The sequence below is a fragment of the Marmota flaviventris genome, chromosome 6 (assembly GCF_047511675.1).
Source record: "Marmota flaviventris isolate mMarFla1 chromosome 6, mMarFla1.hap1, whole genome shotgun sequence".
In the NCBI taxonomy this organism is placed as follows: Eukaryota; Metazoa; Chordata; class Mammalia; order Rodentia; family Sciuridae; genus Marmota; species Marmota flaviventris.
Genome location: NC_092503.1, coordinates 153,693,109 through 153,696,980, shown reverse-complemented (window position 1 = coordinate 153,696,980; position 3,872 = coordinate 153,693,109). Strand labels below are relative to the sequence as shown.

At 54.6% G+C, this 3,872-nt stretch overlaps 1 long non-coding RNA gene across 2 annotated transcripts; it reads left to right on the top strand.

The window, feature by feature from the left end:
* Positions 1–1,195: 1,195 nt before the first annotated feature.
* LOC139706079 (uncharacterized) lies at positions 1,196–3,412 on the top strand. Of its 2 annotated transcripts, XR_011707796.1 has the most exons (3): positions 1,196–1,533; positions 1,768–2,067; positions 2,621–3,412. It is a non-coding gene; the product is annotated as an uncharacterized lncRNA (long non-coding RNA). The 2 variants fall into 2 exon arrangements; XR_011707795.1 differs by lacking the exon at positions 1,196–1,533 and having other exon boundaries at positions 1,543–2,067.
* Positions 3,413–3,872: the final 460 nt, after the last annotated feature.

Sequence of the window (3,872 nt, the reverse complement as noted above, 5' to 3'; positions counted from 1 at the left end):
TGCGCAGATTCATGAATGAGAGCATGCTCCCAGGGAAAAGGAATGAGGGCAAGAGGTGGCCCTGGAGGGCGCCCGCAGTGACCACTCCGGGCACCAACGGTCGCCACGGGGCCTTCCGTGCGCTGTCAAGGTTGGCTGTGTTTTTTAGTTCGTCTGTCACACATGTGACCTAGAGGGTAAGTGCCTTCACCAGGACAGGGCAAAGCAGCCAGGCTCTTTGTGGACACTAGGCGACACGCAGGACTTCGTTTGGGGAGAGGAGCATATCAGCGTTGGATATTCAGAGACTTGAAGAATTTGTAGAAATAGATTGCTCATGTGCTCAGAAGGAGTGTGGCTTCTCGTCAAGACCACGACGTGTGGTCCCACTAGCTGCCCTCTCTCCCTGCACGTGGGGCCTTCCTCTGCCCTCTCCCTGCCTCTGATCGGCCTGTCGTGAGTGGGCACTGGCTGAAGGACAGCCGTAGCATTCAGGTCCTCTTCAAAGGGTCCTGCCCTCTCCTCCCCTTGGGCACAGAACCGCACTCTGGGTTGGACCTGCACCTCCTTCCTGAGGGACTCCCTCTCCCCGAGTGAGTAGCTCTCTCCCGCTCTGCTTTCTTGGCTCACCCCTTTCCTCTGCTCTTGCTGTGAAGACTGCGCCAAGGATGCCCTGAGGCCCTTCCACGCACCCACAGGGTCTCTCCTGCCTCTCACTTTCCTCCACCCACTTTGCCCAGGCACGCAATATCCTTGCTCCTAGGCACCCCGGGAAGTAAGATCGTTTAAATTTATTTTTACTTCTTACATCTCTGAACTCATCCTTGTCGAAGTTTTTCCCAGACTTTAAAAATGCCCACAGGGTCACATTCAGAACTGAGGTCACCACAGAAGCTCAGATGCTGGCAGAGAGCCAAGGCCTGAAGAAATCATGCTGCAAACTTGCATCTGAGGTCACGAGTGGCCTGTGTTAAACCACAGCGGGGACGAGGATCATGTCCCCCTCCCTCCTGGGCCACCTGAGAGGCCTCCCTTCTCTCTGGCCTTCTCTAGTGGCTCTGCTCTGGCTCACTTTCTGCCTGGGAATGGACCAGTGGTGACCTCCCCAGGGGAGAGGGAGGAAGAGTGCAGGCCAACTCCTGCCTAGCAGCTCTCCCTGCTCCATTTCCCATTTCCCCTGAGCAATTTCACAAGTCCCCAACGCTGTGTCCATGTGTGTGTGTGTGTGGGGGGGGAGCCTCAAGGGACAAGCTCAGGGGAGGGGAATGAGAGGTGGCTGGGGACAGAGAGGAGGGACAGCCAACCCAAGGCTGGTGGACTGCAGCTCAGCTAGGGAGCCAGGAGCTTCCCTGGCCTCAGGGACCCCTGTATGTAGGAACCCCAACCCTGCTCTCAAGGCCCTCACCAGTCCTTGCCAGGACCCCAGCAGCAGCGAGATGGACCCGTCTCTCTCAGCCCCTCCAGGGCAGAGCTGGCGCTGGGGGCTGTGCATTCCCACCAGCCCACGTTGGAGACTTGAACACATCTTCCCTGAGGAAGAGGCTACCCGGGCAGGTAGGTTGGGGTGCTTCCGAGCCTGGACTCTAGGGAAGGCCCCCACACCCTATGTAAGGCAGAGTCCAACCCACCGTCCCCACCACATGGCGCCTTAGCTGCAGACCCAGCCTCCAGCCCCAGCTGCTGCTCCTGAGGTTACTCCAGACGGCTGTGCCTGGCAGGGCAGAGCTGGGCCCCGAGAGGAGCCAAATGGCACCTGGAATTTAGACCCATGCCCTCTGCTGTGTTCAGATGGGACGTCCCGTGCCGCACCTGAAGATCTCCTTGTCAGCCTCTTCCCCTAAGTGCCTCCAGCAGGTTCCTCCTGGTACTGGACAAACACCAGTTCTGCCCATGTCAGGGATCTCGTCGATGGAACTGAAGACCAGCCTGTGGCTTCTCACCACTCACAGCTTCTTGATCAACCTCCGTCAGGATGGGGTCAACAGCACCGGTCCCTTGCACTGTTTGCTCTCTGACCGCCACAGAGTCACCGTGCTCTTGGGAAGCAGAGGACAGTGGCCCCGGGTTATTTTGTTCCGCAGAAAGAAGGTCAGAGGATCACCCTCACCACAGTGAGATCCCTTCATCCCTAGCACTTCCTTCTCATGGCTCGGCCCCAAGTCTTAACAGCCCTTCCCTAACTGATAACTGTAATTCTAGAAACCACTAGTTATGAAATGTGCCTTCGCTCCACACTTGGTTTGTTCCAGCAGATTTCTAATCTGAAGCTAGGGATCAGCAAGTCACCCCTTAGGTTGGCCCTAGATGGGGTGCGGGGTCCTGGGACCACTGTGGGAGCTGAGACCTGTATGGGAGGCCCCATATTCAGGAGGAGCACTGTAGAAAAGCCCCCAGGGTTCCAAGAAGCCCTCTTTAGAAAGTAACAAAGTTAAAGACGATATTTTCCAGATTTCAGAGATTTCCCAATAAAACCCGAATCCTTCATTTCAAAAAGTAGACCAGGATAGTAGCGCGGTCGTTATTAAAAGATCCAGCCGTTTAAATTGCAGGCATCAAAAATCATCCAGGACCAGCCTGTCCTCTGGCTCTGTGCCCACATTGTCATTTGATTAATAAGAACATACATTTCCCTGTCCTGCAGGCTATCAAGTCAGGAAGGAGAAAGTGTTGAAGGCCGCGTGGGGCCCAGGAAGAGGGGGACTCTACTCCAGTGGTCATTTCAGCTGCACATGTGGGGACGGTCCCGTGCTGGGTGCACACATGCTGAGAAGATCGGGCCGTGGTGGTCTCTTCTAGATTCTTCTGCCTTTTGGATACACGGTCCCGGCTTGCTCTCCATGCTGCCTTGCAAAGCTTCCATTTGTCTTCTATGAAAATCACTCAGCTGCCCGCCCAGGGTGGTGCTGTGGGTGGACGTGCTCACGCCCAGCCCCCATGGGCAGTCCGTGGTGGGCCTGCACCTCTCTCTCCCAGGAGAGGGGAAGCAGGAAGGGCCGTCCACAGCATGTGGCCACCATATGCAGATGGAAGCACCAGGTGGGTGGCAGTGTCCACCACCCATCCTTCTGTCATGAAGATGGACACTTGCTACCCACAGACTAAAAGCATTTCCCACGGACTCAGCTGAAATGTTGGATTCTGGCAGATGATTTGCAACTGGTGACGTCATCTGCTTAGTGGGACGCTGACAGACAGAATGTTTACTTCTCAGAGTGAGAGTTCCTCATTCCACCTTTTGTGCCTTTTTTTCCCTTATGGTTGTTAATCAAAACCGTTTAACTTTTAATTTTAAGTGAAAGAAGATAGCCTTTGAAAATTTGTCAATCACTTCTCTATCCCAGAGCTAGCAAATCCTCTGGGAGGTTTCCCTTGATCTGGGACACATAACTTAAAGTAAAGGAGTGAGTCCACAAAGACTCTCTGGTGAACTGGAGTGAACTGGCTGTGTTAGTCTGTTTTCAATTACTGTATTGAAACACCTGAGGCTGGGTACTTATAAGGAAAAGAGGTTTATTAACTCCTGGTTCTGGAGGTTCAAGGCTTGGCCGCAGTGGCAAGGACTTCCCAGCACATGACATCACAGTGGTGGGGGTGCGCGCAGGGGGAAACCACGTGGCCAGACAGGAAGCCAGAGTGCAAGGAGGGGGTGGTTGGCTCTTTTTGTAACAACTTTCTCACCAGAACTAACTCCAGGCTCCACAGGAACTACCATTGTCCCTTTCCAGAGAAGCACCCGCAGTAATTTATGGAAAGTCTAGAAAACAAACCAAACCCTGCTCAGCAGAGGGAGAAAGAAGCCCTTCTGGCATAGCTGTGGCCAGGCCTGCAAAGTTCGCCAGGCCCAGCCAAGGGACTAGAGAGGTGTCCTGGGGAGACCCCTGAGCACCAGAATT